This window comes from Arachis stenosperma, chromosome 6, assembly GCF_014773155.1.
Source record: "Arachis stenosperma cultivar V10309 chromosome 6, arast.V10309.gnm1.PFL2, whole genome shotgun sequence".
Classification (NCBI taxonomy): domain Eukaryota; kingdom Viridiplantae; phylum Streptophyta; class Magnoliopsida; order Fabales; family Fabaceae; genus Arachis; species Arachis stenosperma.
Genome location: NC_080382.1, coordinates 22,376,266 through 22,404,225, shown reverse-complemented (window position 1 = coordinate 22,404,225; position 27,960 = coordinate 22,376,266). Strand labels below are relative to the sequence as shown.

General features: G+C 37.4%; 1 non-coding gene across 1 annotated transcript; it reads left to right on the top strand.

Annotated features, from left to right (window-relative positions):
* Nucleotides 1–14,099: 14,099 nt before the first annotated feature.
* On the top strand, nucleotides 14,100–14,207 carry LOC130937774 (small nucleolar RNA R71). The gene has a single exon (XR_009068974.1). It is a non-coding gene; the product is annotated as a small nucleolar RNA R71 (small nucleolar RNA).
* Nucleotides 14,208–27,960: the final 13,753 nt, after the last annotated feature.

Sequence of the window (27,960 nt, the reverse complement as noted above, 5' to 3'; positions counted from 1 at the left end):
CTTTATCCTTTGGAATTCAGAATGATTGGCTTCTTTAGGAACTCAGAATCCAGATAGTGTTATTGATTCTCCTAGTTAAGTATGATGATTCTTGAACACAGCTACTTATTGAGTCTTGGTTGTGGCCCAAAGCACTCTGTCTTCCAGTATTACCACCGGATACATACATGCCACAGACACATAATTGGGTGAACCTTTTCAGATTGTGACTCAGCTTTGCTAAAGTCCCCAATTAGAGGTGTCCAGGGTTCTTAAGCACACTCTTATTGCCTTGGATCACAACTTTATTTCTTTCTTTTTCTTTCTTTTTTCGGTTTTTTTTTTCGCCTCTTCTCTCTTTTTTCTTTTTTGTATTCACTGCTTTTTCTTGCTTCAAGAATCATTTTTTATGATTTTTCAGATCCTCAGTAACATGTCTCCTTTTTCATCATTCTTTCAAGAGCCAACATTCATGAACCACAAATTCAAAAGACATATGCACTGTTCAAGCATACATTTAGAAGACAAAAGTGTTGCCACCACATCAAAGTAATTAAACTGTTATAAAATTCAAAATTCATGCAATTCTCATCTTTTTCAATTAAGAACAATTCTTAAGAAAGGTGATGGATTCATAGGACATTCATAACTTTAAGGAATAGACACTAAGACACTAATGATCATAAGACACAAACATGGATAATATAAAGCACTAAAATTCGAAAAACAGAAAAATAAAGAACAAGGAGATTAAAGAACGGGTCCACCTTAGTGATGGCGGCTTGTTCTTCCTCTTGAAGGTCTTATGGAGTGCTTGAGCTCCTCAATGTCTCTTCCTTGTCTTTGTTGCTCCTCTCTCATGATTCTTTGATCTTCTCTAATTTCATGGAGGAGGATGGAATGTTCTTGGTGCTCCACCCTTAGTTGTCCCATGTTGGAACTCAATTCTCCTAGGGAGGTGTTTACTTGCTTCCAATAGTCTTGTGGAGGAAAGTGCATCCCTTGAGGTATCTCAGGGATCTCATGATGAGAGGGGTCTCTTGTTTGCTCCATCCTTTTCTTGGTGATGGGCTTGTCCTCATCAATGGGGATATCTCCTTCTATGTCAACTCCAACTGAATAACAGAGGTGACAAATGAGATGAGGAAAGGCTAGCCTTGCCAAGGTGAAAGACTTGTCCGCTACTTTATAGAGTTCTTGGGCTATAACCTCATGAACTTCCACTTCTTCTCCAATCATGATGCTATGAATCATGATGGCCCGGTCTAGAGTAATTTCGGACCGGTTGCTAGTAGGAATGATTGAGCGTTGGATGAACTCCAACCATCCTCTAGCCATGGGCTTGAGGTCATGCCTTCTCAATTGAACCGGCTTGCCTCTTGTATCTCTCTTCCATTGTGTGCCCTCTTCACATATGACTGTGAGGACTTGGTCCAACCTTTGATCAAAGTTGACCCTTCTAGTGTAAGGATGTTCATCTCCTTGCATCATGGGCAAGTTGAATGCTAACCTTACATTTTCCGGACTAAAATCCAAGTATTTCCCCCGAACCATAGTAAGATAATTCTTTGGATCCGGGTTCATACTTTGATCATGGTTCTTGGTGATCCATGCATTGGCATAGAACTCTTGAACCATCAAGATTCCGACTTGTTGAATGGGGTTGGTAAGCACTTCCCAACCTCTTCTTCGGATCTCATGGCGGATCTCCGGATATTCACCCTTTTTGAGTGAAAAGGGGACCTCGGGGATCACCTTCTTCAAGGCCACAACATCATAGAAGTGGTCTTGATGCACCCTTGAGATGAATCTATCCATCTCCCATGACTCGGAGGTGGAAGCTTTTGCCTTCCCTTTCCTCTTTCTAGAGGTTTCTCCGGCCTTGGATGCCATAAATGGTTATGGAAAACGAAAAAGCAACGCTTTTACCACACCAAACTTAAAAGGTTTGCTCGTCCTCGAGCAAAAGAAGAAAGAAGAGAGTAGAAGAAGAAGAAATGAGGAAGAAGGAGATGGCTTATGTATTCGGCCAAAGAGGTGGAGAAGTGGTGTTTAGGTTGTGTGAAAATGAAGGGGTGAAGAAGGGTTTATATAGGAGAGAGGGGAGATGGGGTTCGGCCATTATGGGTGGGTTTGGGAGGGAAAGTGGTTTGAATTTGAAGGGTGAGGTTGGTGGGGTTTTATGAAGGATGGATGTGATTGGTGAAGAGAAAGATGGGATTTGATAGGTGAATGGTTTTTGGGGAAGAGGTAATGAGGTGATTGGTGAATGGGGGAAGAAGAGAGAGAGTGGTGGTGGGGTAGGTGGGGATCCTGTGGGGTCCACAGATCCTGTGGTGTCAAGGAAAAGTCATCCCTGCACCAAATGTTGCTCAAAATCACGTTTTGAGCCATTTCTGGCGTTAAACGCCGGGCTGGTGCCCATTCCTGGCGTTTAACGCCAGGTTCTTGCCCTTTTCTGGCGTTTAACGCCAGTCTGGTGCCCCTTTCTGGCGTTAAACGTCCAGAATGGTGCCAGACTGGGCGTTAAACGCCCAAATGCTAGCCTCACTGGCGTTTAAACGCCAGTGATTTCTTCCTCCAGGGTGTGCTGTTTTTCTTCCTGTTTTTCATTCTGTTTTTGCTTTTTTAATTGATTTTGTGACTTCTTATGATCATCAACCTACAAAAGACATAAAATAACAACAGAAAATATATCAAATATAATCATTGGGTTGCCTCCCAACAAGCGCTTCTTTAATGTCAGTAGCTTGACAGAGGGCTCTCATGGAGCCTCACAGATACTCAGAGCAATGTTGGAACCTCCCAACACCAAACTTAGAGTTTGACTGTGGGGGCTCTGTTTGACTCTGAGTTGAGAGAAGCTCTTCATGCTTCTTCTCCATGGTGACAGAGGGATATCCTTGAGCCTTAAACACAAAGGATTCTTCATTCACTTGAATGATCAGTTCACCTCCATCAACATCAATCACAGCCTTTGCTGTGGCTAGGAAGGGTTTGCCAAGGATGATAGATTCATCCATGCACTTCCCAGTCTCTAGGACTATGAAATCAGTAGGGATGTAATGGTCTTCAATCTTCACCAATACATCCTCTACAAGTCCATGAGCTTGTTTTCTTGAGTTGTCTGCCATCTCTAGTGAGATTCTTGCAGCTTGTACCTCAAAGATCCCTAGCTTCTCCATTACAGAGAGAGGCATGAGGTTTACACTTGACCCTAAGTCACACAGGGCCTTCTTGAAGGTCATGGTGCCTATGGTACAAGGTATTGAAAACTTCCCAGGATCTTGTCTCTTTTGAGGTAATTTCTGCCTAGACAAGTCATTCAGTTCGTTGGTGAGCAAAGGAGGTTCATTCTCCCAAGTCTCATTTCCAAATAACTTGTCATTTAGCTTCATGATTGCTCCAAGGTATTTAGCAACTTGCTCTTCAGTGACATACTCATCCTCTTCAGAGGAAGAATACTCATCAGAGCTCATGAAAGGCAGAAGTAAGTCCAATGGAATCTCTATGGTCTCATTTTGAGCCTCAGATTCCCATGGTTCCTCATTGGGGAACTCAGAGGAGGTTGGTGCACGCCCATTGAGGTCTTCCTCAGTGGCGTTGGTGGACGAAATTGTGATCATGCTTTTAATTATTTTGAGATGAAGGCTTCTAAGGGGCAGCAGCTGCATTCACAACTCCGTTCAACTAACCAGCAAGTGTACTGGGTCGTCCAAGTAATAAACCTTACGTGAGTAAGGGTCGAATCCACAGAGATTGTTGGTATGAAGCAAGCTATGGTCACCTTGTAAATCTCAGTTAGACAGATTAAAGGGTAATTGTGATTATTGGAATAAAATAAATAATAAATAATAAAAAGGATAGAATACTTATGCAGATTCATTGGTAGGAATTTCAGTTAAGTATATGAAGGTGCTGCATGGCTCAAGGACGCCTGCTTTCCCACTGCTTCTACTCAATCCTTCTTACTCCTTTCCATGGCAAGCTGTGTATAGGGGTTCACCATCAGCGGCGGCTACTTTCAATCCTCTCGGGAAAATGATCCTATGCGGTTGTCAATCGCACGGCTAATCGTCTGGAGGCATCACCCATGGTTGATGGCTACATCCCATCCTCGCAGTGAAAACTAATGCTCACGCACTCTGTCACAGTACGGCTAATCACTGGTTGGTTCCCGCTCCTACTGGAATAGAATCCCTTGATTCTTTTGCGTCTGTCACTAACGCCCATCACTTGCAAGTTTGAAGCACGTCACAATCATTTATTACCGGAATCCTACTCGGAATACCACAGACAAGGTTAGACTTTCCGGATTCCTAGGATCCTACTCGGAACACCACAGACAAGGTTGGACTTTCCGGATCCTCATAAATGCCGCCATCTATCTAGCTTATACCACGAAGATTATGTTGGGGAATCTAAGAGATACACATTCAAGCTCGGTTGCATGTAGAACGGAAGTGGTTGTCAATCACGCGCGTTCATAAGTGAGAATGAGAATGATGGTTATTTAATCATCACATTCATCATGTTCTTGGGTGCGAATGAATATATTGGAATAAGAATAGAAGAGATTTGAATAAAAGAGAATAGAACTTCATTAATACTTGAGGTACAGCAGAGCTCCACACCCTTAATCTATGGTGTGCAGAAACTCCACCGTTGAAAATACATAAGAAAAAGAGGTTCAGGCATGGCCGAATGGCCAGCCCTCTCCATGATCAAGTGACCGAATATTCTAAGAGATTAAACTGTCAAAAGATGATGTCTAATACAATAGATAAATGTCCTATATATACTAGACTAGCTACTAGGGTTTACATGAGTAAGTAAATGATGCATAAATCCACTTCCGGGGCCCACTTGGTGTATGCTTGGGCTGAGCTTGATCAATCCACGAGCTGAGGCTTCTCTTGGAGTTGAACTTTGAGTTATGACGTGTTTTGGGCGTTCAACTCCGGATCATGACGTTTTTCTGGCGTTTAACTTCAGAAAGGAGCATGTACTTGGCGTTCAACGCCAAGTTACGTCGTCATTCTTCGAATAAAGTATGGACTATTATATATTGCTGGAAAGCCCTGGATGTCTACTTTCCAACGCCGTTGAGAGCGCGCCATTTAAAGTTCTGTAGCTCCAGAAAATCCATTTCGAGTGCAGGGAGGTCAGGATCCAACAGCATCAGCAGTCCTTTTGTCAGCCTTTTTCAGAGTTTTGCTCAAATCCCTCAATTTCAGTCAGAATTTACCTGAAATCACAGAAAAATACACAAACTCATAGTAAAGTCCAGAAATGTGAATTTAACATAAAAACTAATGAAAACATCCCTAAAAGTAGCTTGAACTTACTAAAAACTACCTAAAAACAATGCCAAAAAGCGTATAAATTATCCGCTCATCACAACACCAAACTTAAATTGTTGCTTGTCCCCAAGCAACTGAAAATCAAATAGGATAAAAAGAAGAGAATATACTATAAATTCAGAAATATCAATGAATATTAATTATAATTAAATGAGCGGAACTTGTAGCTTTTTGCTTCTGAACAGTTTTGGCATCTCACTTTTTCCTTTGTAGTTTAGAGGGATTGGCGTCTCTGGAGAACTTAGAATTTGGGATAGTGTTATTGACTTTCTTAGTTAAGCATGTTGATTCTTGAACACAGCTACTAATGAGTCTTGGCCGTGGCCCTAAGCACTTTGTTTTCCAGTATTACCACCGGATACATAAATGCCACAGACATATAACTGGGTGAACCTTTTCAGATTGTGACTTAGCTTTGCTAAAGTCCCCAGTTAGTGGTGTCCAGAGCTCTTAAGCACACTCTTTTGCCTTGGATCACGACTTTAACCACTCAGTCTCAAGCTTTTCACTTGGACCTTCATGACACAAGCACATGGTTAGGGACAGCTTGATTTAGCCGCTTAGGCCTGGATTTAATTTCCTTGGGCCCTCCTATCCATTGATGCTCAAAGCCTTGGATCCTTTTTACCCTTGCCTTTTGGTTTTAAGGGCTATTGGCTTTTTCTATTGCTCCTTCTTTTTCTATATACTCTTTTTAGCCATTTTTTTTCACTGCTTTTTCTTGCTTCAAGAATCAATTTCATGATTTTTCAGATCATCAATAACATTTCTCTTTGTTCATAATTCTTTCAAGAACCAACAATTTTAACACTCATAAACAACAATATCCAAAGACATGCACTGTTCAATCATTCATTCAGAAAACAAAAAGTATTGTCACCACATCAATATAATTAAACTAAATTCAATAATAAATTCGAAATTTATGTACTTCTTGTTCTTTTGAATTAAAACATTTTTCTTTTAAGAAAGGTGAAGGAGTAATGGATTTTATTCATAGCTTTAAGGCATGGTTACATACTAGTGATCATGAAATAAAGACACAAAACATAGATAAACACAATAATTAAAAACCGAAAAACAGAAAGAAATAAGAACAAGGAATGAATCCACCTGAGTGAAGGTGGCGCCTTCTTGAAGGTCCAATGGTGCTTTTTGAGCTCCTTTATGTCTCTTCCTTGCCTTTGTTGCTCCTCCCTCATTGCTCTTTGATCTTCTCTTATTTCTTGGAGTATGATGGAGTGCTCATGATGTTCCACCCTTAGTTGCTTCCAATATTTGTGTGGAGGACAACTTATCCCCTGAGGTATCTCAGGGATCTCTTGATTTGCAGCCACATGTTCTACCCAACTGAGCTATTCCAGCTTATATGAGTCTTTCCATCTCCCATGACTCAGAGGTGGAAGCTTTTGTCTTCCCTTTGAGGTTTCTCTGGCCTTAGGTGCCATTAATGGTAATGGAAAAGCAAAAGCTATGCTTTTACCACACCAAACTTAAAATATTGCTCGCCCTCGAGCAAGAGAAGAAAGAAGAGAAGAAGAAGAAGAAAAATGGAGGTGAGTGAGGGGAGATGGATTCGGCTATATGGGTGGGATTGGGTGGGAAAGAGAAGTTGAATTGTAAAGGTAGGTGGGGTGTATGGGGAAGAGTGGATAGATGTAGGTGGTGAAGAATGTTGAGAATTGTGACATGGGGAATAGTCATCACAAAAACTAGGATTAGGAGGTAAGGTGGGAATATGGTAGGTGGGGATCCTGTGGGGTTCACAGATCCTGAGGTGTCAAGGAATTCCATCCCTGCACCATATAGGCATGTAAAATGCCTTCATGCATCATTCTGGAGTTCAAACGCCCATTGGTGCATGTTCTGGGCGTTCAACGCCCATGTAATGCATGTTTCTGGCGTTGAACGCCAGTTTCATGCTTGTTTCTGGCGTTCAGCGCCAGTTTGTCCTCTCTGTGCACGTTCCTGGCGTTTAACGCCAGGTTGTTGCTTGTTTCTGGCGTTCAGCGCCAGAATGGTGCTCTGTTCTGGCGTTGAACGCCGGCCAGATGCACCTTACTGGCGTTGAACACCAGCCTGTGCGTCCTCCAGGGTGAAAAATTTTTTCTTCTGTTTTTGACTCTGTTTTTAATTTTTTTTTTTGATTTTTTTTCGTGACTCCTCATGATCATGTACCTATTTAAACACAAAAATAACAAAGAAACAAAATAAAATAAAATTAGATAAATAAAATTGGGTTGCCTCCCAACAAGCGCTTCTTTAATGTCAATAGCTTGACAGTGGCTCTCATGGAGCCACAAGGTGATCAGGTCAATTTAAGTGTGGTCCCAACACCAAACTTAGAGTTTGGATACGGAGTTTGAACACCAAACTTAGAGTTTGGTTGTGGCCTCACAACACCAAACTTAGAGTTTGACTGTGTGGGCTCTTCTTGACTCTGAACTGAGAGAAGCTCTTCATGCTTACTCTCTTTTGTCACAGAGGGATGGCCATGTGCCTTAAACACAAGGTAGTCCCCATTCAATTGAAGGACTAATTCTCCTCTGTTGACATCTATCACAGCTCCTGCTGTGGCTAGGAAAGGTCTTCCTAGGATGATGCATTCATCATCTTCCTTCCTAGTGTCTAGGATTATGAAATCAGCAGGGATGTAAAGGCCTTTGACCTTTACTAACACGTCCTCTACTATTCCATAAGCTTGCCTCATTGACTTGTCTGCCAATTGTAATGAGAACAAGGCAGGTTGTACCTCAATGATCCCCAGCTTCTCCATTACAGAGAGTGGCATAAGATTTATCCCTGACCCAAGATCACATAGAGCTTTTTCAAAGCTCATGGTGCCAATGGTGCAAGGTACTAAGAATTTGTCAGGATCTTGTTTCTTTTGAGGTAGAGTTCTCTGAATCCAAGTATCTAGTTCACTAATGAGCAAGGGAGATTCACTTTCCCAAGTCTCATTACCAAACAGCTTGGCATTCAGCTTTATGATAGCTCCTAAGTATTGAGCAACTTGCTCTCCAGTCACATCTTCATTCTCTTCAGAGGATGAATATTCTTCAGAGCTCATGAATGGCAGAAGGAGATTTAATGGAATCTCTATGGTCTCTAGATGAGCCTCAGATTCCTCAGGATCCTTAGTAGGAAACTCCTTCTTGCTTGAGGGACGTCCCAGGAGGTCTTTCTCACTAGGATTTTCGTCGTCCTCCTCCCTTGTGCATTCGGTCACATTGACTATGTCAATGGCCTTGCACTCTCCTTTTGGATTCTCTTCTGTATTGCTTGGGAGAATACTGGGAGGAGTTTCAATGACTTTCTTACTCAGCTGGCCCACTTGTGCCTCCAGATTTCTAATGGAGGATCTTGTTTCATTCATGAAACTAAAAGTGGCCTTTGACAGATCAGAGACTATATTGGCTAAATTAGAATTGTTTTGTTCAGAGTTCTCTGTCTGTTGCTGAGAAGATGATGGATATGGCTTGCTATTATTCAGCCTGTTGCGTCCACCATTGTTAAAACCTTGTTGAGGTTTTTGTTGATCCTTCCATGAGAAATTTGGATGATTTCTCCATGATGAGTTATAGGTGTTTCCATAAGGTTCACCTAAGTAATTAACCTCTGCCATGGCAGGGTTCTCAGGATCATAAGCTTCTTCAGAAGCTGCCTCTCTAGTATTGTTGGATGCATGTTGCAATCCATTCAGATTTTGAGAGATTATGTTGACCTGTTGAGTCAACATCTTGTTCTGAGCCAGTATGGCATTCAGAGCATCAATTTCAAGAACTCCTTTCTTCTGAGGTACCCCATTGTTCACGGAATTTCTCTCAGAAGTGTACATGAACTGGTTATTTGCAACCATGTCAATGAGTTCTTGAGCCTCTTCAGGCATTTTCTTCAGGTGAATAGATCCACCTGCAGAATGGTCTAATGACATTTTCGAAAATTCAGAGAGACCATAATAGAATATATCTAATATGGTCCATTCTGAAAACATGTCAGATGGACATCTTTTGGTCAGCTGCTTGTATCTTTCCCAAGCTTCATAGAGGGATTCACCATCTTTTTGTTTGAAGGTTTGAACATCCACTCTCAGCTTGCTCAGCTTTTGAGGAGGAAAGAATTTATCCAAGAAGGCAGTGACCAGCTTATCCCATGAGTCCAGGCTATCCTTGGGTTGTGAATCCAACCATACTCTAGCTCTGTCTCTTACAGCAAAAGGGAAAAGCATGAGTCTGTAGACTTCAGGATCAACTCCATTCGTCTTTACAGTCTCACAGATCTGCAAGAACTCAGTTAAAAACTGATAAGGATCTTCAGATGGAAGTCCATAAAACTTGCAGTTTTGTTGCATTAAAGCAACTAGTTGAGGCTTAAGCTCAAAGTTATTGGCTCCAATGGCAGGAATGGAGATGCTTCTTCCATCAAACTTGGACGTTGGTTTTGTGAAGTCACCAAGCATTCTCCTTGCATTATTATTATTATTTCCGTCTGCCATCTCTTTCTCTTGTTCGAAAATTTCTAGAAGGTTTCTTCTGGATTGTTGTAATTTAGCTTCTCTTAATTTTCTCTTCAGAGTCCTTTCAGGTTCTGGATCAATTTCAACAAGAGTGCCTTTATCCCTGTTCCTGCTCATATGAAAGAGAAGAAAACAAGAAAAGAGAGAGGAATCCTCTATGTCACAGTATAGAGATTCCTTTATGTTAGTAGAAAAAGAAAGGGGTATAAGAAAGGAGAAGGATGGATTCGGATTTTAGATGAAGAGAGGTGAAGAAAAGTGTTAGTAATTAAATAATTAAATAGAAAAAGAGAAGAGAAAATTCGAAAATAATTTTAAAAAAAAGGGTTAGTGATTTTCGAAAATTAGAGATAAATTGTAATTAAAATTAAACATGAAACAATTAATTAATTAAAAAGAATTTTTGAAAAAGGGAAGAGATATTTTCGAAAATAGAAGAGGGAGAAGTAGTTAGGTGGTTTTGAAAAAGATAAGAAACAAACAAAAAGTTAGTTAGTTGATTGTAAAAAAAAAGATTTGAAATCAAAATTGAAAAAGATAAGAAGATAGTAAGTTAGATAAGATATTTTGAAATCCAATTTTGAAAAAGATAAAATTTTTGAAAAAGATAAAATAAAAGATAAAAAAGATTTAATTCAAAAATTTTCAAATTATTTACTTCACTAACAAGAAACTACAAGATAAGATTCTAGAACTTAAAGATTGAACCTTTCTTAACAAGAAAGTAACAAACTTCAAATTTTTGAACCAATCACATTAATTATTAGTGGATTTTCGAAAATTACATATAAAGATAAGAAAAAGATTTTGAAAATAAATTGAAAAAGATTTTTGGAATTTTCGAAAAATAGAAAAAAGATATGATTTTGAAAAAGATTTTGAAAAGATAAGATTTTTAAAATTGAAATTTTGACTTGACTTGTAAGAAACAACTAATTTTGAAAATTTTTGACCAAGTCAATCCCAAAATTTCGAAATTTTGGAGGGAAATAAGGAAAAGATATTTTTTTGATTTTTGAATTTTTAATTATGAGAGAGAAAAACAACAAAAATATTTAATGCATAAAATTTTTAGATCAAAACCATGAATGCATGCAAGAATGCTATGAATGTCAAGATGAACACCAAGAACACTTTGAAGATCATGATGAACATCAAGAACATAATTTTGAAAAATTTTTGATGCAAATAAAACATGCAAGACACCAAACTTAGAAATCTTTAATGCATGGACTCTAACAAACAAAAAATGCATATGAAAAACAACAAACAACACAAAACAAGAAATCATCAAGATCAAACAAGAGGACTTATCAAGAACAACTTGAAGATCATGAAGAACACTATGAATGCATGGGATTTCGAAAAATGCAAGAAAAAAAAATTTTTTTTTAAGCATGCAATTGACACCAAACTTAAAAATTGACTCAAGACTCAAACAAGAAACACAAAATATTTTTGATTTTTATGATTTTCTAATTTTTTGAATTTTTATTAATTTTTTTTCGAAAATATTTTTAGAAAAACAAAAAATAAAAGAAAAAATTTTGAAAAAGATTTTTGAAAAGAAAGTTACCTAATCTGAGCAACAAGATGAACCGTCAGTTGTCCATACTCGAACAATCCCCGGCAACGGCGCCAAAAACTTGGTGGACGAAATTGTAATCATGCTTTTAATTATTTTGAGATGAAGGCTTCTAAGGGGCAGCAGCTGCATTCACAACTCCGTTCAACTAACCAGCAAGTGTACTGGGTCGTCCAAGTAATAAACCTTACGTGAGTAAGGGTCGAATCCACAGAGATTGTTGGTATGAAGCAAGCTATGGTCACCTTGTAAATCTCAGTTAGACAGATTAAAGGGTAATTGTGATTATTGGAATAAAATAAATAATAAATAATAAAAAGGATAGAATACTTATGCAGATTCATTGGTAGGAATTTCAGTTAAGTATATGAAGGTGCTGCATGGCTCAAGGACGCCTGCTTTCCCACTGCTTCTACTCAATCCTTCTTACTCCTTTCCATGGCAAGCTGTGTATAGGGGTTCATCATCAGCGGTGGCTACTTTCAATCCTCTCGGGAAAATGATCCTATGCGGTTGTCAATCGCACGGCTAATCGTCTGGAGGCATCACCCATGGTTGATGGCTACATCCCATCCTCGCAGTGAAAACTAATGCTCACGCACTCTGTCACAGTACGGCTAATCACTGGTTGGTTCCCGCTCCTACTGGAATAGAATCCCTTGATTCTTTTGCGTCTGTCACTAACGCCCAGCACTTGCAAGTTTGAAGCACGTCACAGTCATTTATTACCGGAATCCTACTCGGAATACCACAGACAAGGTTAGACTTTCCGGATTCCCAGGATCCTACTCGGAACACCACAGACAAGGTTGGACTTTCCGGATCCTCATAAATGCCGCCATCTATCTAGCTTATACCACGAAGATTCTGTTGGGGAATCTAAGAGATACACATTCAAGCTCGGTTGCATGTAGAACGGAAGTGGTTGTCAATCACGCGCGTTCATAAGTGAGAATGAGAATGATGGTTATTTAATCATCACATTCATCATGTTCTTGGGTGCGAATGAATATCTTGGAATAAGAATAGAAGAGATTTGAATAAAAGAGAATAGAACTTCATTAATACTTGAGGTACAGCAGAGCTCCACACCCTTAATCTATGGTGTGCAGAAACTCCACCGTTGAAAATACATAAGAAAAAGAGGTTCAGGCATGGCCGAATGGCCAGCCCTCTCCATGATCAAGTGACCGAATATTCTAAGAGATTAAACTGTCAAAAGATGATGTCTAATACAATAGATAAATGTCCTATATATACTAGACTAGCTACTAGGGTTTACATGAGTAAGTAAATGATGCATAAATCCACTTCCGGGGCCCACTTGGTGTATGCTTGGGCTGAGCTTGATCAATCCACGAGCTGAGGCTTCTCTTGGAGTTGAACTTTGAGTTATGACGTGTTTTGGGCGTTCAACTCCGGATCATGACGTTTTTCTGGCGTTTAACTTCAGAAAGGAGCATGTACTTGGCGTTCAACGCCAAGTTACGTCGTCATTCTTCGAATAAAGTATAGACTATTATATATTGCTGAAAAGCCCTGGATGTGTACTTTCCAACGCCATTGAGAGCGCGCCATTTAGAGTTCTGTAGCTCCAGAAAATCCATTTCGAGTGCAGGGAGGTCAGGATCCAACAGCATCAGCAGTCCTTTTGTCAGCCTTTTTCAGAGTTTTGCTCAAATCCCTCAATTTCAGTCAGAATTTACCTGAAATCACAGAAAAACACACAAACTCATAGTAAAGTCCAGAAATGTGAATTTAACATAAAAACTAATGAAAACATCCCTAAAAGTAGCTTGAACTTACTAAAAACTACCTAAAAACAATGCCAAAAAGCGTATAAATTATCCGCTCATCAGGCGTCCACTTCCTCTCTATCCTCTCCAAATTCGGCCATGGTTATGGCTTTGCACTCTCCTTTTGGGTTTTCTTCTGTATTGCTTGGAAGAGTACTAGGAGGGAGTTCAGTAACTTTCTTGCTCAGCTGTCCCACTTGTGCTTCCAAATTCCTAATGGAAGACCTTGTTTCAGTCATGAAACTTTGAGTGGTTTTGATTAGATCAGAGACCATGGTTGCTAAGTCAGAGGGGTTCTGCTTAGGATTCTCTGTCTGTTGCTGAGAAGATGATGGAAAAGGCTTGCCATTGCTAAACCTGTTTCTTCCACCATTGTTGTTGTTGAAACCTTGTTGAGGTTTCTCTTGATTCTTCCATGAGAAATTTGGGTGATTTCTCCATGAAGAATTATAGGTGTTCCCATAGGGTTCTCCTAGGTAATTCACCTCTTCCATTGAAGGATTCTCAGGATCATAAGCTTCTTCCTCAGATGAAGCATCCTTAGTACTGCTTGGTGCATTTTGCATTCCAGACAGACTTTGAGAAATCAAATTGACTTGTTGAGTCAATATCTTGTTCTGAGCCAAAATGGTATTCAGAGCATCAATCTCAAGAACTCCTTTCTTCTGACTTGTCCCATTGTTTACAGGATTTCTTTCAGAAGTGTACATGAATTGGTTATTTGCAACCATTTCAATTAGCTCTTGAGCCTCTGTAGGCGTCTTCTTCAGATGAAGAGATCCTCCAGCAGAGCTATCCAAAGACATCTTGGATAGTTCAGAGAGACCATCATAGAAAATACCTATGATACTCCATTCAGAAAGCATGTCTGAGGGACATTTTCTGATTAATTGTTTGTATCTTTCCCAAGCTTCATAGAGGGATTCTCCATCCTTCTGTCTGAAGGTTTGGACTTCCACTCTAAGCTTACTCCATTTTTGAGGTGGAAAGAACTTTGCCAAGAAGGCATTGACTAGCTTTTCCCAAGAGTCCAGGCTATCTTTAGGTTGTGAGTCCAACCATGTCCTAGCTCTGTCTCTTACAGCAAAAAGGAATAGCATCAGTCTGTAGACCTCAGGGTCAACCCCATTAGTCTTGACTGTGTCACAGATTTGCAAGAACTCAGCTAAAAACTGATGAGGATCTTCCATTGGAAGTCCATGGAACTTGCAATTCTGTTGCATTAGAGAAACTAATTGAGGCTTAAGCTCAAAGTTGTTTGCTCCAATGGCAGGGATAGAAATGCTTCTCCCATAGAAATTGGGAGTGGGTGCAGTAAAGTCACCCAGCACCTTCCTTGCATTGTTGGCATTGTTGTTGTTTTCGGCTGCCATGGGTTCTTCTTCTTTGAAGAATTCGGTTAGGTCCTCTACAGAGAGTTGTGCCTTAGCTTCTCTTAGCTTTCGCTTCAGGGTCCTTTCAGGTTCAGGGTCAGCTTCAACAAGAATGCCTTTGTCTCTGCTCCTGCTCATATGAAAGAGAAGAGAACAAGAAAATGTGGAATCCTCTATGTCACAGTTATAGAGATTCCTTGAGGTGTCAGAGGAAAAGAAAAATAGAAGAAGAAGGTAGAAGAATTTGAACTTGATTAGATAGAGTTCGAATTGTGCATTAAGAAGGAGTAGTACTCCATAAATAGAAGGATGTGTGAAGAAGGGAAGCATTTTTCGAAAATTAAGTAAAAGATTTTGAAATTAGAAGTTAAAAAGATTTGATTGAAAACTTATTTTGAAAAAGATGTGATTGAGAAGATATGATTTGAAAACAATTTTAAAAAGATTTGATTTGAAAACAATTTTAAAAAGATTTGATTTTAAAAATTAATGACTTGCCTAACAAGAAAAGATATGATTTGAACATTAAACCTTTCTCAACAGAAAAGGCAACAAACTTGAGATGTTCAATCAAATCATTAATTGTTAGTAAGTATCTTTGAAAAAGGAAAAAAAATTGATTTTGAAAACATTTGATTGAAAAGATATGATTTGAAAAAGATTTGATTTTGAAAAACTTTGAAAACTTGAAAAAAAATTGATTTTGAAAAACAAAATCTTCCCCCTAGTGCCATCCTGGCGTTAAACGCCCAGAATGGTATCCATTCTGGCGTTTAACGCCCAAAATGCACCCTTTTTGGGCGTTAAACGCCCAACCAGGTACCCTGGCTGGCGTTTAAACGCCAGTCTGTCCTTCTTCACTGGGCGTTTTGTACGCCCAGCTTTTTCTGTATAATTCCTCTGCAGTATGTTCTGAATCTTCAATTCTTTGTATTATTGACTTGAAAAGACACAAATTAAAAATATTTTTGGATTTTTAATAATCAAAATGCAACAAGAATCAAATAACAATGCATGCAAGACACCAAACTTAGCAGCTTGTATACTACTGACACTATATGAGACACATAAACACTCAAGTCAAAAGAATTCAAAGATCAGAGTAAGAAATCATCAAAAATTACTTGAAGATCCTTAAGACACATGAATGAATGTATGCAATTGACACCAAACTTAAGATGAGACACTAGACTCAAGCAAGAAACATCAAATATTTTTGGTTTTTATGATTTTGTGAAATTTTTTTGTGATTTTTGAAAATTAAGTGGAAAAAGATATCAAAATTCTTAATGAGAATTCCAGGAATCAGTGCAATGCTAGTCTAAGACTCCGGTCCAGGAATTAGACATGGCTTCACAGCCAGCCAAGCTTTCAAAGAAAGCTTCGGTCCAAAACACTAGACATGGCCAAAGGCCAGCCAAGCCTTAGCAGATCACTGCTCCAAAAGCAAGATTGATAAAAAATCAACAAGCTTCTGTGATGATAAGTTGAAACCTCGATCCAATGAGATTAGACATGGCTTTTCAGCCAGCCAGATTTCAACAAATCATTATGAAACTCTAGAATTCATCTTCAAGAATTTCGAAAAAAATAAATACCTAATCTAAGCAACAAGATGAACCGTCAGTTGTCCATACACAAACAATCCCCGGCAACGGCGCCAAAAACTTGGTGCACGAAATTGTGATCAATACTTTTTAATACACGAAATAATCCCTAGTAATGGCTCCAAAGACTTGGTGCTCAATACCATGGCATAAACACAACTTCGCACAACTAACCAGCAAGTGCACTGGGTCGTCCAAGTAATAAACCTTACGCGAGTAAGGGTCGATCCCACGGAGATTGTTGCTATGAAGCAAGCTATGGTCACCTTGTAAATCTCAGTCAGGCAGACTCAAATGGGTATAGATGATAAACGAATAAAGCATAAAGATAAAGATAGAGATACTTATGTATATCATTGGTGAGAGCTTCAGATAAGTGTATGAAGATGCCTTCCCTTCCGTCTCTCTGCTTTCCTACAGTCTTCATCCAATCCTTCTTACTCCTTTCCATGGCAAGCTCATGTAGGGTTTCACCGTTGTCAATGGCTACCTCCCATCCTCTCAGTGAAAATGTTCCCATGCTCTGTCACAGCATATGGCTAATCAGCTGTCGGTTCTCGGTCAGGCCGGAATAAAATCCATCGATCCTTTTGCGTCTGTCACTAACGCCCCGCCTGCTAGGAGTTTGAAGCACGTCACAGTCATTCAATCATTGAATCCTACTCAGAATACCACAGACAAGGTTAGACCTTCCGGATTCTCTTGAATGCCGCCATCAGTTCTTGCCTATACCACGAAGACTCTGATCTCACAGAATGGCTGGCTCGTTTGTCAGGCGAGCACTCGGTTGTCAGGCGATCAACCATGCATCGTGTATCAGGAATCCAAGAGATATTCACTAAGCCTCGTATGCTTGTAGAACAAGAGTGGTTGTCAGTCACCTTGTTCATGAGTGAGAATGATGATGAGTGTCACGGATCATCACATTCATCAAGTTGAAGAACAGGTGATATCTTGGAACAAGAACAAGCGGAATTGAATAGAAGAACAATAGTAATTGCATTAATACTCGAGGTACAGCAGAGCTCCACACCTTAATCTATGGTGTGTAGAAACTCCACCGTTGAAAATACATAAGAACAAGGTCTAGGCATGGCCGAATGGCCAGCCTCCCAGTGATCTAAGAACTAGATGTCCAAAGATGATCAAAGGATCTAAAAATAATCCAAAGATGATCAAATACAATAGTAAAAGGTCCTACTTATAGAAAACTAGTAGCCTAAGGTGTACAAAGATGAGTAAATGACATAAAAATCCACTTCCGAGCCCACTTGGTGTGTGCTTGGGCTGAGCAATGAAGCATTTTCGTGTAGAGACTCCTCTTGGAGTTAAACGCCAGCTTTTATGCCAGTTTGGGCGTTTAACTCCCATTTAGGTGCCAGTTCCGGCGTTTAACGCTGGAATTTCTTGAGGTGACTTTGAACGCCGGTTTGGGCCATCAAATCTTGGGCAAAGTATGGACTATCATATATTGCTGGAAAGCCCAGGATGTCTACTTTCCAACGCCGTTGAGAGCGCGCCAATTGGGCTTCTGTAACTCCAGAAAATCCACTTCGAGTGCAGGGAGGTCAGAATCCAACAGCATCTGCAGTCCTTTTGAGTCTCTGGATCAGATTTTTGCTCAGATCCCTCAATTTCAGCCAGAAAATACCTGAAATCACAGAAAAACACACAAACTCATAGTAAAGTCCAGAAAAGTGAATTTTAATTAAAAACTAATAAAAATATACTAAAAACTAACTAGATCATACTAAAAACATACTAAAAACAATGCCAAAAAGCGTACAAATTATCCGCTCATCACTTAACCTTCTCTTTCTTGATTCTTTGGTGAATAGCTTAGGAGCTAAGCTTTCTCTCTCTCTTTTTCTGAGTTCTGACCATGAGCTAACAGGTGAACGTTGCTTTTGGTCAAAGCAAATTGGAAGGATTTGAATGATAGAAGTAATCGAGCTTGGATCAGTTATCATTCATGCAACCCGTTAGATTTCTTTGCTTTGTTTATCTTTGGGCTTTCTTTGGATTGTAGCCCACCAGCCTTCTTTATATTTTTCATCCACTTGGGCTTCTGCTTTATATTGATTTTTGGCCTGCAACACAACACCAAAATAATCAAAATTGATTGGATAATTAGCCCAATAAACTAATGTTTGTCATCATTAATTATGTTAGTTAATTTCTTAACTCAACATACTCATATTTGTAGTTTGAGATTCTTTTTGTGTGTTGATTACTAGGTTTACTTGATCCAGATTCCTAAACAGGTAGAGTATATCAATTCCATTTGTTCCTTTAAAATGATGTGGTTATCACTACACTTCTAACCTGGTTGACAAATTCTAGCCCGGGATCTCAATCGGTGTCTCCCTGATGTACGTATTTTCTCTATCCCTATTTCTGAATTTTTTTCTTTTTTATTTGGGGTTTTCAGTTGCGTTTTCTTTGCCCAGGGTTTGAGCTGTTTTATTTTATAAAAGTTAAATTATATTAAGACTAATAATTGTCAGTTGCATCCTGATTCTATTGAATGGGTTTTGTTTCTGATGGTAGTTGCTAATTTATTTAGTTTTAATTTGTGTTTGAATTCTGTACGTTGTCAATTTTCTATTTCTCTAATAAGTTGATGTTGTGCTTTATAAACTGATAGAGTGATAGAATCATAAATTCTCTTTGCAAAACTCATTAAATTTTTTGTAGAAGGTTTTTCGTTCAGCACAAAGCTGTTGAGTGATGTTTGTTGTTTTATAATGCTTCAGGTGTTTTTGTCTCTTTCATTTGATGAAGATCTTGGGATGTCTGAGAAGAAAGATGAAAGAGAAGTACACATGAATTAATCGCTAAGACAAAAGAGAAGGTAATTTTTGGCATCATTGTAATGGAGTTTCTAACAAAAAAAAAGGCCAGCAGGGCTCTCAGAAGAGGATGATGGCCTGCCAGTAAGTCTACCTGAGGCAGTAGAAAAAGCCGTCGCAAACAGAATGAAGGAGCTCATTAATATTTAGACCCTATGCTGGCCATGGATGACACAAAAGGCGCTAATAATTTATGCATAAATTTCAACCCCTTTGGATTGTAAGTACCTAAGCTAAAGTCATATGGTCATCAAGCAATCATTAAAGAGAATGCATGTTCATACTCATGAAAGGTTTTGATCCAACTGCAGCAGCAATAACTAGTTTTTTGTGTTTTCACCATAATCTATTTCAGTTCATTCATATAGCTTGAGTTTTCCCAAAAGAGAGTTTATATTATGCATGAGGTTGATGCAAAAATAGGAGGAAAGGGTGGGAGGGAATGAGTAAGAAAAGAGACAGAGAGCAGACTGCCTTTGAGTTATGGTTGTATAATATAATACTCAATTTGCATAATTTAAAGTAGGAAAAATCAGAATGCCTAATAATGACATAAAATTAAAGATGATTCATTTATTAGTGTGGTGTTGTACACTAACTAATTAAAAGAGCATCCTAATCGAACATGTGACTAGTGCAAACTAATTATAATTAGCATGCTCTGTTCAAACAATTGCAACAAAAGCTTCAATGTTTTAAAGCAAACCTGCTATTGAACTTAAAGCAAACTGCACCATGAATCACCATCATCTTCAGAAACTACAACAAGGTTAGTTAGACAGTGCATTAACCCTGACATGAGCTATTAAATTTGGAGATGTTAAGCAAAGCTATTAAATTGATACATCCATTTCTAAATGTCTCACCTTTTTCTGTGAAGTTTTTGCTGACTTTCCCAACTTGGAAGTACTTATCCTAAGGTCTGTTTCCGGAACCACAGTACCAATCCAAGGTGAACACACATTTTCATGATTATTTTTCTTGCTGGATTAATTAGTGATTGTGTTAACCTTACTTGGTTGGCTCTAGGTTGGATCTCTGTCTTCATTCTCCTGCCTAAAAAACTTGACATCACTTAGAGCTCTTGATCTCTTAAGGAATTTTTTAAGCGGAAATATATCCTTATCATTTCTTGTTCACAATAATGCACCTCTTGAGTACCGATCCCTGGCAGACAACAATTTTGAGGGAACAATTACATTAAGCACATTAGCTAATTATTCGGAGCTCAAAGTATTAAGACTTGGAAGACAGCAGAACAAGAATTTTCAAGTGAAAACTGAGAATCCTCCTTGGTTTCCATCGTTTCAATTGCAGTATCTACTTAGTAAATGAAATGGTTCTACTTAGTAACAACATAAACAATATATATATATATATATATAGACACACACACACAGAGAGAGAGAGAGAGAGAGAGAGAGAGAGAGAGAGAGAGAAAGAACTAACAGGTAGGGGTGGAAATAGGCCAGGCGGCCTGCAGCCTGGCCTGTGTTTGGCCTGGCCTGATAGAAAATAGGTCCAGGATCACGCTATTAAAAAAGCCTATATTCTTTAAAAGGTCAGGCCTAGACTTTTGAAATAGCCTGTTGGGCCTGTCAGGCCGGCCTGAGCCTGCAAATATATATAGAGAGTTTTATTTTACTAGTAAAAATGCTATTAGAAGGATTTGAAGTTGGATCTTCTATCTTATAATAATACTTTTATCCACTCAGCCATTTGTCTCTTTAATTATATATGTGTATTTTTTATCAATATTATTCATAAATTTATTATTTTATATTTTATAATTTTAAAAATTAAATTATATCTTAAATTTAATTATTATTAAAAAAATAGGCCTATTGACAGGCTTCAGGTCAGGCCAGATTTAACAACAAGCCAGGCTCAGTACTCATTAAAAAGTCTATACCAGGCTACAGGCCAGGCTAAGGCCAATATACTCTATTACAGGCCTAGCCTGTTAAGAGTAAAGCCTGGTCTGGCCTGGCCTGTTTTCACCCCTACTAACAGGTAAGAGCCAGTACTAAGGTTAGAAGGAAGGTGAGAAGTGCATTTCCTCAAATTGTCATTAGAAAAAATATCAATTTCCAAGAAAGGGGAAGAATCCATCATATTGTTGTTGAATCAAGAGCATAATTAATCAACAATCATGAATCAGAGCATGGAGTTGTTGAATCAGGGGAAAAAGGAAGAATAAAATAAAATAAAAATAGCATCAATTATAAAATGATCAAAATGGAGAAATAAAACTCAACAAGAAAGTTATAATCGAATCATTGATTGCTAACCAAATATGCGATTCCCATCGTCTGATCCTTCGATAGAAGGTGACGCCGCGATACTCTGAGCTTCGCGACCTCAATCCATGTCTACTCTTCTTCACTTGTTGCGCTCTCTGAAGAACCATTCTTTGCTCCACCGCCGCCACTACCGTCGCACTACCACCGCCGTGATATTTTTTTCATAACAAATTCCAACCACGCTATATATGCATGAAAATGTAGAGAAAAAGTGAAAAACAAAAGAATATCCAAACTGAGTTAAATAAATAACAATGAAAAAGAAAATTGAACAAACTGAAATTGAACTTTGGTGATTGAGGAGAAAATCAAACGCATCGACGGATAAGCTTGATGGAGGCGCCGGCGGTGGCTACGAACTCACCCTCTCTGATCTCAAGTTATGGCATGTAGACGAATGAAACAACACATTGACATAGAAGTTTGATGGCGACAATGACGAAAACATGAATGGCGACAATCGCAAGCTTACTCTCCTTCTGATCTCAAACACTACAGCGAGCTTGACGAAGAGATGAATATGGTAGTGGCGAGTGGATCTAGGGTTCAGATCTCAGTTTTTTTTATAATTCTAAATTTGACAAATTTTTGTTTTGAGTAAAATTTATTTGGGTTTAATTATAATAATTTAAGGTATAAACATTTGTTTTTTTTAGACTTGTATAAATATTTGTTTGGACAATTGGATTTAAAATTTTCAAATTTTAACTAATAGTAATTAATGGAAGTTTTATATTATGCCACAAATAAAATATATTGGAGAGGTTTTAAAAAACCTTCATAAAAAAGTCCCGTAAATAAATAGAAATCTTGTAGTGTAACTCCTATATATGTAAAATTAAATTTTTGATAATTATAGAATTTATTTTTTAGGCTCAATCTAGTGTATTGTTTATGATGTAATGATATGGGGTACTTATGTTGACTTATGTATTTTTGTTATATGGATTTGGTAGAAGTTAATAGTATATGACTTAGAAGTCTATGATGAGGTTGTAGGGTTTAGTTTGGTGTGGGTGGATTGTAGGGTAATTTATGACTTTATAATAGCATTAGATTTGTTGAATCATGTCTTTTCCTATTGAATTAGTAGTCTATGGTAGATTGTTATCTTTTTTGTGTGTTTTTTCCTTTTTCTTTCAAATGAATATGAATTTAATTTAATTTTTATATTCCTTTTTATTTATGTTACATATGGTTTTTTACCATTTTTTTCTTTGCATGTTGATTTTTTGTTGTATTTTTTTTCGTATACTCTTATAACTAGGATTAAGCACTTTACGAAATTTTGTGTATAATGTGTTATTTTTTTAGGGAAAATATTAATTAAAAAATAGAGTAATTTATTTAGTTTATTTTGTTTTTTTCCGTACCTTACATTATGGATGACGTGTTGATGTCTTTTTATAGGTCTTTGTTGTTTGTTGTGGTGATTGATGTGATTGAGAGGGGTAGTTGGTATTTCCAAGTAGATTTTACTTTTTTTCGATTTATTAATTCCTATATGTGTCAACGCAACTTTTTTTTATGTAGGAGATTGGGACAGTTTGTGATTTTTCCTTCTTTGAACTTTTTTAGAGTTTAGCAATTTTATTTTTCCTCACTTTACACCTTGATTGATGTGTTGATTGCTTTTTATAGGTGTTTGTTGTTTATTGTGATGATTAATGTGATTGAGAGGGGTAGTTAGTATTTTTAAGTAGATTTTACTTTTTATAGGTTTACTAAATCCTATATGTATCAACTGAACTTTTTTTATGTAGGAGATTGGAACAGTTTGTGATTTTTCTTTCTTTGGGTTGTTTTATATTATTTATATATTGCATCTATCAAATCAGTTAGGCAATTAACTACAATTTAGTTAGTTTAGTTAATATGTAATATATAGTTATAGATATATTTAGTGATTAATTGATTCTATTGAGTGTTATATCTAACTTGAATGATTAATTGATTTCTTAAGACAATTAATGTTATTTTAATATTGTTACTCTTCATATTTTCATTTTGTTTGTGGTTAATTAGTCTAACTAATTTGTTGGTTGATAATTATATTTATCATCTGTATGTTTCTTTTTTTTTTACTTTTTTTCTGCAACTGAAATTTTGGAATTTAGATGTTAATGGTCTACATTGAATTAGTTGGTTTAATTAGATATAAGTGGGTTATAGTATACTCTATATCTCTATGATAGTATGAGATGTGATCTTTTTTACTAGGTTTTAGGGAATTATATTATTATATAATATAATGGTATAATAATATGAGATGAGATTTTCTAATAGATGTATATGTACATGTTCAAGTATATTAGATATTAGTAGGTTGTAGGGTAGTATTCTATTCTATTACTCTATAATGGTATGAGATTTGTTGGAATCTGTTTTTTCTTATTCAATTAGTGCCCAGCGAGTATAGCATACGTGTTCTTGATGTGGTAGCTACATATGTATGGATATGTATGTGATAGATGATGTTATATGATATGTGATACATATTTTTTCACCTTTTTTTGAGGTATTTAAATTCAAATCTTTTGATGATGTGTTATCTTCTCCATAAAAAGGACTCCTTGGTTGTGTAGTCTAATGCATCTCTCCTCCTCTCTCAAATCATTTGTTCTTGATTTTTATTTATTGTTGGTTCTCTCTATTGTGTTTGGTGGTTGAGTTAATGCCTCATCCGTTTGATTCTATTTCTAAGATCCACCCTCCAAGGGAGGCATGGAGACTCAAAGTTATGGTACTAAGGACTTGGATTGTTCCTTCATTTAGAATCATGATGTTGCAAATTCAATGGAAGTTGTTCTTGTTGGTGCAAATGTGAGTGGCTGTTCATTGTTAATTTTTAGTTGATTTTATTTATGACTTTCTTTGTTCCTAAATTTTAGTTGTTGTGGCTGTTTTTTATGCTTAATTTATTTTTGCAGTCTAACAAAATTTAGACAACTGTTAAGAAGTAGTTGATAAATAGGTTTAAAGAGAATATTATTGACGGTCAAACATATCGAATGGTATATTTTAATATTGTTGTAAATCAACACAATTATAGGACAGCAGAACACGAGTTTAAGTTGATTTTCCTTAACCGTACAAGTGTTGTTCCTGTCCCTGATGATGCTATCCCTAAGACATGTTTCAGTTTTTGTCCATTTGATGAGCTCTTGAAGATGATTAACGATTATGTTTACTTAGTTGGTAGGTGACTTCGTATCTTCTTTATCCCCTCCATTTTCTTTTTTCTTTCGAATTTTTCTTTTTCGTTGGTTTTTTTTTATGGAATCGTGCACTTTTGAAATGTAATTTTATTGATGTTTGTTTTTTGGATTGATGTTATTGGTTTGCTAACTTCTGTCAGTGAAGAGAAAAAGTATGTGAAAGACGGCAAAGTGATGAAGATGATTGTTCTTGAGTTATCTTCAAAAGAGTTTGTTTTTGTCCATCTTATCTTCATATTGATTGTGTTTTGTATTAGTTGCCTATTATTTATGTTATGAACTGTCCTTCAGTTTTTAGTGCTATTTTATATTGGATTGTTAATAGATCGAAGTTTTTTTAAAAAAATTTAGGTTGACAATACGCTGTGTTCTGTTTGGGGAGTACATGGATGAAGTGCATCATTTCTTAGGTTCTGGTTATATGGAGCAGCCAATTATTGTGATCTAACTTGCTAAAGTTAAATTCTTTAGGATTAGTGAATATTATAATATTCATTCTTCTCAATTTCTTCTGAACTCTCTATTTTATATTTATTTTCCTATTTCTCCTTTTTTTATTTATTCAGTTGGGTGTTTTGTAGGACAATATGGTCTCCAAAATGTTATGCATGCTACTCGTCTGTTCTTTAATCCTGATTTGGCTGAAGTTGTTGATTTCAAAAACAGGTTATTAGATAGTATCTTAATAAATGATATGTTTAGTTCATTGGTGTTCTTATTTACAATTTTAATTTAGCTAATATGATTTCATTTTATTCTCTTTGTGTTTTAAGTTTAATTGATATTGTTTCTGAATTTTTTTATCTTTCCCTTTTTTTTATTCTTCTGTGATGATTATTAGTATTAATATAGTTGATCAAGGTATTAACAGAACACAACCATTGTTTATTGCTAATGAGGGCAAGGGTGTTTCATTGGAAGATGATTTTATGCGACTTACTAGGAGATGCACTATTGAGGAATACCATGATAACAATGAGGTTTATTAAGTTTTTGTTGTCTTTAGTCAATTTTGACTTAGTTGTCTTTTAATTAAAAAGTAATGCAAAGTTATGTTTTCCATTTGTATCTCAAGGTTTATTTTTATGTTATAATAGGAAGGGTCTTTCGTGGTTTTTGGTATTGTGAGATCTATTGTAGATGAAGGACCTTGGTGGTATTTAGCTTGTGTTTGTGGGAAGTTAATTTAGCCTCAAGGTGGTGCATATTATTGTGATTTTTGTCAGTACTATATTACCAATGTGACTCCTAGGATTGTTGTGTTTATTTGTTTATTTATTTTCTATGATATTGACTTCTGTTTTCTTTTCTTTCTTTGTCCTTCTATTGTTTCATTCTCCTTGTTCCATTTTTTCTAACTATAGTTGTTTTCTTGTGTTTCTCTTTTTAGTAAATTGCTTATTGGGTAATTATTATATGGTCAGATATCGAATCAAAGTAGCTGTTGAGGATGATAACGGACATGGTGTATTTGTCTTGTTCGATCGTGAGACTGCTTATTTATTGAAACAATCATGTGGTGATCTGTTTAGGGAGGTTCAAAAGGATGCAAATGTATGGTTTATGCTTTTTTTCCTGTTGTTGAATTTAGTAATAGATAGGATCCGTTTGTGTCATGTATAATTGTATATGTTGATTGTGTTTGAGTGTGCACTTGGTCCTTGATTTTTCAAAGAATCACACACTTCAAATTATTTCATAGGTTGTTTGTGGAGGTAGTTATCCTGTGATGTTTCAACAATTACTGAAAAAAATTGCTTCTTAAGATAGATACCAAGAATGTTAGTGCTGATAAATATTTTGGAACTTTTCGTGTGAGAAGAGTTTGTGATGATGCTGCTATTATTGCCATGTTTGAGTTGCCTAACTATGATGCTAATGATGAGTGAACTCCAGTCAAGGTTGCCTCTTCAAATTCCTGTATTTGATATGTGTCTCTTTCATAATGTTTTTTTAGTTTATTCCTTGCTGCTTCTTTCTTGGTTTCTTGTCATTTGATTTTCTTTTATGTTTTTAATAAATGATATTTAAGATGGTTCTTTGGGAAAGATCCCTTCAAGTGACAATGAATATATTGTTGGCAAGAAGGATCCGTGTGAGGTGCTGGATGATGAGCGGATGATTTGTATACTTTTTGGCATTGTTTTTAGTATGTTTTTGATATGATCTAGTTAGTTTTTAGTGTATTTTTATTAGTTTTTAGTTAAAATTCACTTTTCTGGACTTTACTATGAGTTTGTGTGTTTTTCTGTGATTTCAGGTATTTTCTGGCTGAAATTGAGGGACCTGAGCAAAAATCTGATCCAGAGACCAAAAAGGACTGCAGATGCTGTTGGATTCTGACCTCCCTGCACTCGAAGCGGATTTTCTGGAGCTACAGAAACCCAATTGGCGCGCTCTCAACGGCGTTAGAAAGTAGACATCCTGGGCTTTCCAGCAATATATGATAGTCCATACTTTGCCCAAGATTTGATGGCCCAAACCGGCGTTCAAAGTCACCTCAAGAAATCCCAGCGTTAAACGCTGGAACTGGCACCCAAATGGGAGTTAAACGCCCAAACTGGCACCAAAGCTGGCGTTTAACTCCAAGAAGAGTCTCTACACGAAATTTGCTTCATTGCTCAGCCCAAGCACACACCAAGTGGGCCAGGAAGAGGATTTTTATGTCATTTACTCATCTTTGTACACCTTAGGCTACTAGTTTTCTATAAGTAGGACCTTTTTACTATTGTATCTTCATCTTGGTTCTTTTGGTTCCCTCTCTGGGGCCGAAACCAATGATCACTTTTGTTCTTATGTATTTTCAACGGTGGAGTTTCTACACACCATAGATTAAGGTGTGGAGCTCTGCTGTACCTCGAGTATTAATGCAATTACTATTGTTCTTCCATTCAATTCCGCTTGTTCTTTGTCCAAGATATCACTTGTTCTTCAACTTGATGAAGGTGATGATTGACGCCCATCACCATTCTCACTCATGAACAAAGTGACTGACAACCACTCTTGTTCTACAAGCATTTGAGGCTTAGTGAATATCTCTTGGATTTCTGATTGCACGATGCATGGTTGATCGCCTGACAACCGAGTGCTCGCCTGACAAACGAGCCAGCCATTCCGTGAGATCAGAGTCTTCGTGGTATAGGCAAGAACTGATGGCAGCATTCAAGAGAATCCGGAAGGTCTAACCTTGTCTGTGGTATTCTGAGTAGGATTCAATGATTGAATGACTGTGACGTGCTTCAAACCTGTAACCTACTGGGCGTTAGTGACAGACGCAAAAGAGTTATTCTATTCCGGTAGGGGAGGGAACCACACCGGTGATTGGCAGCACTGTGACAGAGTGTATGCATTAGCTTTCACTGCGAGGA